Genomic DNA, 12,459 nt, shown 5'->3' with positions numbered 1-12,459 from the left:
TTAATTCAGTTTTAAAAATTTTCATTTATTCGATTTAGTTTTTAATCAAATAACCCGAATGTTCACTCCTAAGGATGGAATAGGGAGTTGGGATTACCTGCCAACAAAACAAGTTCCAACACCCTCCCCCAAGGAGAACAATATCATAAAATCTTGACCTAGGGTTTCTTATAAAGGGACTCTCCCTTCTCTCCTCTCTTTCTCTCTCTTTCTCACGTCCTCTCTCTTTAGTCTTTCTCATCTTCTTCTTTGGACCTTCGGAGACTTAACCAACCTCCATAGCTTTACCGTAGCACCAACACCGCACATTTTGATATAAAACTAGAGGCCACCATAAAGTGGGACCCACCATGTATGAGACGTGTGGTGTAAGATGTCGTTGGTAGGGTGTTAGAATGCATCTTATTGAGAGGTGATCTAGACTTTTACCACTAATTAGGGGTCAGGGTGGGTTTAATTTAGAGATCCCTGAAGCTGTGGGGACCGAGGATGAGGTCGGTAATTGTCCACCTTGCCCATACCCTAACTCCAACTATGAACCTGCCCTGATATATATATATATATATTTGTGTGTACGTGTGATTATTATAATATATAATATATTATATATTACATTACATAATATAATATAGTTTTAGGTAGGTTTCAAAAAATTTGCAAGTAGGAATGATGAGAACAGAGCAAGGCAAATCAGGGGATCCCCATTTTCCCATGGGGATGGGGTTAGGGTTGAGATTTCTAGCCTTGGTGGGTATGGATTTGGGATGGGGCATGCAAAACTCGGCCTTGCCCCACCTTGTTCAATTTCTATATTCAAATGGTATGTCTGTTTAGTTCCAATGAAATATTTTACTTGTCAAAAAATAGCTTATTTGACAAAAATGCCCCAATATGTTTCAGCTAACAACTTTAAATATGGAAAAGTATGAATAGGCCCATTGCAGATTTCTGAATTCCACTACAGACCTATAAACATTTAAAATGTCAAATACCCCCACTTTATATATCAATGCCCACCCATGAATTGGCATCAGTTCCAAGCTGGCACCTACCCCAACTGTACTTTGGGCCTAAAAATTCGGACCTTGGGCTGAACCGTCATTCTCTCTATATTTAATTAATTTAGTAAAATCATTGGGTATATTTAATTAAATATATATATATGATCTAGTTTTCAAATTAAAACTAAATCATCATACCTTGCTAAGCATTTAAGATTAAAGAACAAAAATGCCCTTAACTATATAAAATTTGATTTTTTTTTACTTTAAAATAAATTCATTCAATTAAAACATTGAAAAGCAGCATTTAGGAGGGGATGAAACCCATGAGATCAAACGTTTCACACCCCTAAAAGTTTATACTAATTTATGAGCTAAGCCATTCAATGCCCACCTAATATGAAAGAAGAAGGACTCTGTCAAGTCCAAAATATGTGAATGGCAATACTAATTTCATTTTCCAAGGAATATTGGACTACCTTTTAATAATGTCATGAAGAAGAAAGGAATCAGTTTTCACCACCATTATCCCATCAATGAACACATATGCTTCAATGTACATATTGGTATTTGAACTAGCAGTTGTGAAATGTAGGCTCAGTTTGGAAAGAGTACAAATGCAAATATACACAATATAAATGCATACAAAATACAAGGCTTTGCACTCTACATATTTGTATTTGTACTCCTTCCGATCAGAGCCGTAAAAACAAATGGATTATATTCATATGTATTAATAACCCCCCGCCACAAGGCATAGGGTTTCCTTGAGGTGCTCCATCAATATTCAACTTCATGAAGTCGCCCTCAATTGGACATATATCAAAAATCTTGGTTACCTTGGTTTTAATTGATAAAATAGGCAAACGTAGACTATCAAACGATCAATTAATTCAAACCAAGAGGAGCCATATAGCTATGCATATTGCTTGTTTCAAACAATTATGCATGAATGGAATTGAAAATATTTTGATGCATTTAAACATGTTCTCAATTCTTTGTTGATTCCATCTTTCTACACCTTTCAAAATGTGAAGCTTGCCATTGCCATAAGCCTTCTGTGATTGTCCATTTTTCATGATAAAAAAGTAGGCTTAGTCTACTTATGTTTAATGGGTTGCATTGAGTGGCATTATCATAAATTTCTTCTGGTGGAATATCAAAATCTTAACGTCCTTTTTGATGAGGGGTGGTTGATCTCATCGATAGGGATGCAAACAAATCGGATAAGATTCGAATCATGGTATATTCAAATTCGATCTGAAATTCCGATCGGATTTTATAGGACTCGATCTGAATTTAAATCCTATCAGATCTTTGGATCTGATTTGATCTACTTGTTTTCTTTAAAAATTAATAAATTGTTAAAAAATAAAATATACCAATTTAAATAAAAAAAATAAAAAATAAGTATTTTTTAATTATTTTCATCACATATATACATGTTTTTTATAAAAAAATAATATAACAAATTTATAAAAATACAATACAAATAAATAAATAAATAAATAACATATATATATATATTTATATTTATATTTATATTTATAAATATATAACACATCAGATCGGATATTCTTAGATCGGATAAGGAGTGATCCGAATCCAATCCGATCCAAGGTCCGACCAGGGGTGATCCGAATTTGACCAAATAGGATTGGACCGGATCATGATCCGATCCATTTGCGTCCTTACTCATCGGGTGCCTATCCTTGGCACTCCTAAGACCTTACATCTCTTATAGGGCGGCTCTGGTTAATTGTGGCTACATACTAAGGTTCCTCATGGGCATACACTTTCTTATGGAGACATTTGTACATGAGAGGCTTTGCATGTGGGTTGGCCATAGCCATGTCTCTTCACCTCGCCAATCCCATGTGTGAGCTAATCGAGCTATCCCATGTCATAGCACTCAAGTGTATTCAAGACCCATTAGTTGCCTAACACAATTATCATCAACATAGTCCCCATTTGGCACATAAGCAATGCCTCTAATGGATCAACATGAGCTAGACAAGAGCCCTGATCATGCATAATAAGGTCATGGTCTAGTTCCATTGACCCCGACGGAGCCATTAATGGGCCTAAACTTGGGTCTTATATTAAAAAGGCTTATCCTGGCCACATAAGCCTAGATGCTACACGAGTTTTTTTTTGTTGCCCAAACTAACCCCACAGTAGTTGTTATCTATTTGCACTTCCACAAATTGGATTTAGACAAGCAATGTAGAATTGGTCTGGCAAGAGGCCCTACATCGAGTCCCCATTGCAATGACCCTAATAATAGTGTTTGTGTAGGGGCAAACACATGGGCCATTTTCATTCGAAAGACTTATTTTGGTGATTTGAGTGAGGGAGTGCATGAATCCTTCATAGACATTAGACATTATCCATTTTGGTAAGTTGTGGGCAGTGCACCTACATCTTGGTTTCACGACAGATGAACCAATGTTTTGTAGCCTTTCGAAGACACCACTAAGGTAGAGACGACAATTCAAAATTGGTTTGTGTTGATGGTTGCTCAAAGAATACTACTGAAATGGTAACATTAGTTCTAAAAAGGTCTTAGGATCAAAACCACAATATTGGAAAGTTAGGAATGTGGGAACATTACCCATTGGAGTATGGTGGCATAGGAATCAGTTTACGCATCAGTGGGCATGCTCACACACAAGAAGAAACATCCACAACAACAACATCATCAACACTTCAATGGGTGCATGATTGGCAACACCATGGGTAAAAGCTATTAAGATAGTACAAAATGTTGTCAAGACCTTAAGGCTAAGAAGAAGGAAGCCCCCATGGAGCGAAGTGGTAACCCAAAACAATGATGAGGGCCAAACAAGCATAACCATGATGTGGTTTGAGTAACCCTAACACAAATGGTGAAGTCCATAAGCTAGCATGGTGAAATGGTAGCACCATCAAAAATTTACCAACAATTGTGTTGAGCCTTGAGATAAAACAGATGGGCATACTATTGCAAAGCAACACACACACATCAAACTTCGAGGGCCATCACACATAGAGCATAGCCACAAAATGATTTGAGTAACCTCAAAAAATTTGGGTGAAGTCTAGTTAGGTTAGCATGGTGAAATGGTTTGTCCCCAAACAAAGGCCAATATAGGCAAAATAGGCGGTCCTAATTGCAACAATAAGCATCCAAATTGGAGCACACGTGGATGAGGCGGGAACAAATGCCTATTCACTAAGAAGGCCATTATCAAGGATAATAATGGGTTGAGTGGGAGAGCTTGTCATGGTAAGAAAAAAGGGCTTAGTCTACCTATGCTTAGTGGGCTACATTAAGTGGCATTATCATAAATTTCTCCAATATGTTTTTTTGGGAAAACTGATATTATCTTATAGTGGATTTCACAATCTTAATGTCCTCTTTGAGGAGGGGAGGTTAACCTCCTTGGGTGCCCTATCCTTGGCATCCCTCATGGGGTGACCCTGATTAATGGCTATCGGGCTTCTTGATGAGCACATACTCGCTTATGGGGATAGTGTATGAATTGACACTACACATCGTGCATGAGAAGAAGGCTTTGCATGTGGGTTGGCCATAGACTTGTCCCTTTGCCTTGTCAGCCACATGTCTAAGTTGATCGAGTTATCCCGTGTTCCAACACTTGGGTGTGTTCAAGGTATAATGGTTGCTTAGCACAATCATCATTGACATAGTCTCCCTTTGGCATGTAAATGAAACCTCCCATGGGTCAACATAAGCCAAACAAGATCCCCGACTGTATACAATGAGGCCATAATCCAGTACCATTGAATTTGGTGGATCCATCAATGGGCTACACTTGGCTCTTACATCACAAAAGACTTGTCCTAACCACATAAGCCTAGATGCCACACAAGTTTATTCTACACAATGAGGTCATGATCCAATACCACTGAATTTGGTGGATCCATCAATGGGCTACACTTGGCCCTTACATCACAAAAAGGCTTATCCTAGCCACACAAGCCTAGATGCCACACGGATTTCTTCTACTATCAAAGCTAACCTCGTGAGACATTGGCTATGCATGTTGGTAGCATTACCACACCACTTCAATAACAACTACCTAGCCATTTTAATTAGTACCATAAAACTCCATACTCATCGGCCTACTGAAAGTCTGAAACAGTTCAGACCTTCCTTGTTAAGCAACTGATCACAAAAAAGATGATTAACATCTTTAATAGTATGGTGTCTATAACAAACACATTTTGGCATCAATGGAATGCCCAAATTTTGGATGCCTTTGTCCACTCCTCTTATGCCTTTCAAGAGATTGCAATGAAAAAAAGCCAATTTTAGTGAGAAACACCTTATTCCATATCACCTTATGCCTCTCAACCTTAGGATTTTATTATCTAGATAACTTTAATGCTGACTTGGATGTAAACCTATTAGTATGATCAAGTGCTCAAATAATGGAGTCCACTTTAGAAGAAAAGGGTGACACCTTAGCTTGTAATTAAGTTAATAACATACTAATCAAGAAGAGTGGTCATACTTGTGAGATTTCAATTACCATTTGCATCTAGGACCTCATGGACTTGTAAGTCCACATTCACCAAGGGCCATACATCAAGCCTTTTATCTAGCCAAAGGTTCATTTTACCTTCACCAATCAACCATTTAAAAGCCCCCATACATTGGCCATGACAAAAATTTTCCCCATGTCTTAGTGGAGTAGCTAGAAACATAAAAATGCTGGTGATGTAAGTATTTTGTTTTAAGGGGGCATTCTTTTTTTGGATTTTGAGAGGGGGGAAAGTTGGCCAATGGGATTTTGATTCCCATTGACCAAGAAACCAATGTTCATTTTTCAGATTTATGTGGGGACCAATAAAAGTTTATTTTTCTGGGTATCACTTACCTGGTAAGTGTTACCCATCTCCTAGATGGGTAAATTAACTTTCCCATCTAGGAGAAAGTTGCCAATACTTGAACGGGACAAAAATGCCCATTTTAATAATGAAATTTTTTATGGCTAAAATGACCATTTCCTTATTTACATGGGAAATAAAAGAACATGGATAAATGCACTTACCCGAATAAGTGATTTACCGAAAAATGAACGGGGCATAAAAAACTTGGCCCACAATTAATGTATCATGGAACAACACTTTCCAAATTGCTTTAATTCTCGAGGTGTGGTTCAAATCCAATAACTTAATCCATCGGACAAGATGCTTTTTCCCAATAAACCTAACTATCCTTACTAATTGCTATCAAAGTATGATTAGCATACTTGTCAACACAGGACTCATTAATGGAAGTTTTCCCTCACTAAAGAGTAAGTTACCTTGTTGTCTGGCTATCTTACAGCCAATTTTATCTATAATATATTTGAGAAGTAGGTAGTTTTCAAATGACCCTTGACAACGGGCACAACGAGAAAAGTAAATGACATTTATTTATGGCTGAATCCTCTTACATTCTCAATTATTTGAATTGGACCGGCTTTAGAAAAGGTGAAAAAAATAACACCTCCCATACCATCACCATCATTGTTATTCTTTTCATCAATTAGATATTCCAAGCTATATACACTTTCAATAACGATAGTTAGCCACTACAAGCATGCATTTGTTGATATGCATGCCTTCAATGTAATATTGCTTATATTACTGTAGAAAAGACATGTTTATTTAATTTTGATTTACTTTATTTATTTTTGATATTTTTTATTAGAAAAGATAGAAAAAATGGATTTAATCTTGATTTTAATTTTAATTTTTTAATGTTTTTGTATTAGAAAAGAAATGCATTCACCTTCAATTTTTTATTCCTTCTTATTGCACATGCTTAGCATGGTGCCATAAGGTGATGGGCTTAGAGGTTAGTTAGGCCTCTCTTGAAGATTCTAGCAAGGGTTGGGGCTTTCCAAAACCTTCTAGTTGAGCCTCTAATGGACTAGAGTATTGTAGAACGAGTTGGATCTATTCTAGAGGTATTTAGATGGACCTAAGATATTAGCTAGAATACTTCTTGAAAGAGTGTGGAAGAGTGAAAGTTTTAGTAGGGTTTTAGATCATTTAATTGGGAAATATGTAGACTACTTGTAGAGTTTTCTTGTATGGAGGTGGAGTTTATATGTAGGGGTCACCTCCTTCATTTGTGACATACCTTCCATTGAGTATTTCTCCATTGCACTCTACATTAATTCTTAGTTAATAATACAAGTGTTTCATTCATCAAAACTTGTGGGCATGCTAATTCTACTTGTAAGGGTAAGTGGGGTGACTCATAGTGTAGCCAAGGCCTTTATTGTGGTAATTAATATCAGAGAGGTGCTGAGACTTGTCCATGACATTTGGTATCAAAGCTAACTTGTTGTGCAATGCACAAGTGTAGGGACTAGCAGGGGCAGCAATTTTTAACCCAACCCGCTCAACCTGCCCAACCCACCCATTTAATAGTGGGTTGGGTCGTAACTTTTAATATTGAGTTCTTAGCGGGTGGGTCAACCTAATAACAAAATTTTAAATTGGTTGGGTGGGTTGGGTCGTGGGTGTCCAACGGATATCCATCAATTAAGGATTTTAGTTTTTCATCATTTGTTTATATCTTGGAGAGAAATCTCAATAAATTTCTCTTCCTCTACGAGTGACAAGTCTCCTCCTCCACAACTTTCAGATCTGAGGGTGATAACTCTCCTCCTCTACATAATTAAGATCCGAGGGCGACAAGTCTCCTCCCGCCCCCCCCCCCCCCCCCCCAGGGATAACTTGGGGGGTCGGCCCGACACGACCCATGGCCAGGCCCGTGTTATGCCGCAGGTCGGACCGTGCATCAGGCCAAAGCTATTTATTTAAAAAAATTGACAAAAGACTTCAAATTTTAATTATATACGAATTTTGATGTATAAAATTGCTTATATATACAATAATTAAATAAATTAGTATAATAAAATTTTAAAAAGCTATTTATTTTATTAATGTATTATATACTATATTATTATATAATTATAATTTATATAATTTTATATAAATAATATATATATGTGCCATGTCGTGGGCCATGGGCGGCACGATTTGTTTTACACCTCTAATGGCAGTAGTATTCGTTCGGAAGAAGATTGATTGTTGGAGGAAGAGAAACCATCATTTGAGTTAGGGTTTTTTCTTGGATTGCCTCCGTTCAACTGCTTATATTTTAGGGAAGAGGTTCATTGGAACCTGGATTCAATAGTATTAAGGTGTGTGTGCAATGGGGCTACTGTTATTGTTTGCTAGATATCTAAACGACAAGTATCCTTATATACGATGAGAGGCATTTTGCCCAACAGTGATTTTTCTACAAATTTTTTGTAATTTTTCCAGTAGATATTTATATTGTATATAATTTCTATTATATTTCTTCACTCTCTATGTTTTTCTATGATTTTTTATATCAGTCTCGAATTTATGTTCTTTGTTTTCTGCAATTTCTAGTTTTATGCAATTTTAGTTTTTTTTTGTAATTTTCTGTTTTTTTTTTCAAATTTTTATGTAATTTCTATTAATTCTATGCATTGTTGTGTTTTTTGTTTATTTTCTATTTTATTTCCTCCAATTTCTATTATTTTTGTGTAATTTTCATTATTTTATCTAAATGGGTTGGGTTGGGTTCAAGTGGGTTTGGGTTGAACCCAACCCATTTAATTCTATCTAATTGGGTCATTATTGGGTTGGCGGGTTAGATGGATTGGGTTGAAACTCAACCCAAACCGAACCAAACCCAACCCGCCCAATTGCCACCTCTAGGGACTAGGGACATTGCATGTTAGACGGATTTGATGACATGACTTAAGGCATGCATGAAGGAATCCAGATCAAGTAGGCACATCATTGTAGTAGAGTGAATGAGCACACATTAAATATTCTACATTTGTATCAAAAGTTCCATGTTAGTCTTAGTCAAACAAAGGCTCCACACTCTCATTGTCACTTTTAAGGTAGAAATTGATTTTTATACTATTAAAATTAATGCTATAGATTTAATTAGTAGAATTTAACGATGTGGAACAAAAATTCCTTAAATGTAGGATGTAATGAGAGAATGATTTAATACCTTATGTATGAGACTTAATGAAAAAGAATTGGAAAGTGGTTTCATTTTAATTGGTTTAAAATTTTATATCCCATTTCGGTCATTAATAAAAATAATTTTCATCTATCATAAATGTGCCCAAAATTTTTTACAATTTTTCTTTATTTTTTATATTTTTCTATTTTATCTACTTTTGAATTTTTATTATTTAATTATAGCATTATGGGTTGGCCAATTTGACCCAAAATGGTTGAACTTTTTACCACTTCCTAGACAAAAATACGGTTTTTATTTTTGGGGTTGATATTAAAAATATAAATTTTTATACTATTAAAATTACTATGTATTGATTTAATCAGCAGAATTTAGTAATAAAAAATAAAAATGCCTTAAATATATAATTCAATGAGGGAGAATGGGAATTAATACTTTAATAATAGCATTTAAATTAAATTTTGCCCTCATAATAAAGGGGACCATATTTTGAAAAAAAGGGTATTTTAGTTAAGAAAAATCCATAAACCCAAAGACCCTATTTGTACTTTTATATATCCAAAACACAAATCATATGCAAACTATAAATTAAATAATCAGTTATATTTTATCTAGTTTTTATTTCTATATATAAATCACCAAAAAATCAAGTCAAGTAATCAACTAATTGAGTTAAATACGTAAACCATTAATTTGATATTATTTTATTTAATTTTAATTTGTAATTAATAATATTTGTATATAATTAGATACACAAAATTAGAATGACAAAATATTCACAAGTCCAAGACATAAATCGTATTCATCTTCAAAATTTCAAATCCACCCATTGAATTTTAAATACTAAAATAAAAGCTTTCTATATTAAATATTTTTTATATAAATTACTCATAATTAAGTCACATGGTAATGACTTTCTACAAATTACTACACTTGTTAAAAACTTCAACAATAATATATTTTTAAAATCAAATTATTAAGTAGTATTTAAAGAAAACCATTAGTAGGGGTGCTCACGGTTCGGATAGGTTCGGTTTTTACATTCAACCGAATCGATACAACCGGTTAACCAGTCACCGGTGGACTGGTTAACCACGGTTCAGTTTTTCAGTTTTCTAATGCCCTTAAAATAATAAAAAAAAAGAAAAACTGAGAGGCGAATCAGTTGGAGGGCAGAGCGTCAAAGGCTAGAGAGAGAGAGAGAGAGAGTTCTGAGAGACTGAGAGGCGAGGGAGAGAGTTCAGAGAGAGAGAGGGAGTATGAGAGAGTGAGAGTCCAAGAGAGAGGAAAAGAAAAAAAGTGTCGAACAGACGGACCTGTCTCAGAGAGATTGAGAGGCCAACATGTGTCAGTCTGTTAGATGACTCTGACTGGCAGCCAGAGTGCCGGACTGGTGAACTTATCTCAGAAGGCTAGCGAACTGTTGAATGCTTTTATTTGATTTTTTTAAATAAAATAAAATATTAATATATATAATATTATATAAAAATATATATCGGTCGGTTCGATTAACCGCAGGTTTTTTAAATGGTTAACCAAAACCAAGCTGAAACTTTCAGTTTTTTGGAAACATCGAACCGAACGGTTCGGTTAACCGATTTTTCAATTCAATTTCGATCAGTTTGGTTTTTCGGTTTTTTTTTTTTTTTGCTCACCCTAACCATTAGTCTTGATTTAAAATATAATTTAGATACATGGGAAATAAAGATAGAGCAAGTGGGCAACTACAAATCCATTACTCCAACTCCAAGATACAAATCATATCTATTCTTCAAAAAAAAAAAAAATCATATACAAGCAAGATTCAAGTATCAATCTAAACTCATGATACACCAAAAACGAGGAATTAGGACATATGACCCCTTTTGAAGGGTAGTACCCTTCCTAGAGAGAATTCACATGAATTGCTCTTCACAGAGCGTGGTGCCTCACCGACCTCACAGCTACATCCCACGGGAATATCTTCTCATGAATAATAAATACTATGGTTTTTAAAACTGAATTGGCGATCGAACCGGTCAGGGGTCCGATTATCAGTTCAAACGGCTGGCCCGTTATGACAAAAAATATAAAAAATTGAAAAACGGTCAAAACCATTCCAACAATTCGAATGGTTAACTGACTGGTTCAGTGGTTTGCTGACCAAAATCAACGGTTTTAGAAAACGGAACCAGTCAGGTGACCGATTCCCAGTTTTTCCGGTCCAACCATCTGATCCGGTCCAACCATCCGGTTTGGTCCAGTTTTAAAAACCATGATAAATACAAATACCCATCTCCCTATGAATCATAAATACAGATATGGAAGATATTCTGATGTACAACCAAAACATGCTGTGAGGCACACTCCTTGAGGAGCAAATCCCAATTCTACATCTATACCTCACAAATGCCCTGAATCATATCCCACTCATGTATTGAAATCATCTCCCACTGACAATTTCGAGAGATGTTCCTAATGCACGCTGAGATGTGCATGTAGGGCGCCCTATGTGGGGTGCAGATGTGATCTCTCCTATAGATCTCGCCTCAATCCTTATAACTTACAACAATTTAATTGAAGACTATTGCCCCTTTTAAATCCACAATATGCATATTGATACTTAGAACCTTGTATACAAGTATGAAACTAATGAATTTTCAAGATTAAAAATAATTATTTTGTATTTATTTGTATATCTATGCATTACCAAAAATTTGAAAAAATATTTTTAATTTTTTTAACATAAATTTTTAATGGATCCAAGGATATAATAAATCATCCGTAAATTGACATTTTAATTCTCCCCTACCATTGGATCATGCAAAACATACAATTTTTTTTTTAATATATACTCAACGGGATTTGGCCAGCCATACATAACTTTTCCTCTAGTTGCATCCAAAGCCACTTGGAAGAAATAAACCTCTTATTTTAATTGTTTTTGTTTGTTCCTTTTTAGATCTTATATCCTTGGTTCAAAGTATCATTGCATCAATAACTCGATACTGAAAAATTGCACATGGAAAGTTTTTATCAATCAAAATTTTGTCAATTTTTTTTTTGTTTCTCTGATTCAAGAAATTGTCAGAGGTAATTTATTTATTTCCTAGGGTGTTTAATCTCACCCCACCAAGTTCCAAAGCAAAAAGAGGGTTAAAACATCCTCCTTAAAAATTCCAGCACCATGCATCAATGGTAATACACATGCAATATACGCCAATAAACATTGATACTCTGTTGATGCACATAACATTGACATCAATGCTCTACCAATATTTGCCGAATTTTTATAATGATAATTCCAAAAACTAGCAGATATCAGACCATATGGAAACTTTAAACCTTGCTATCATTGAAAAGCAAAAAATAACAAGTGGTCAGCTTGTTTTTAACTCTATCTATATATGTATATGTAGGATTGTATGTTCATTCAGAAAA

Source organism: Nelumbo nucifera, chromosome 7 (genome assembly GCF_055504915.1).
Source record: "Nelumbo nucifera cultivar China Antique chromosome 7, China Antique-T2T, whole genome shotgun sequence".
Lineage (NCBI taxonomy): Eukaryota > Viridiplantae > Streptophyta > Magnoliopsida > Proteales > Nelumbonaceae > Nelumbo > Nelumbo nucifera.
This window is presented reverse-complemented; position numbering follows the sequence as displayed.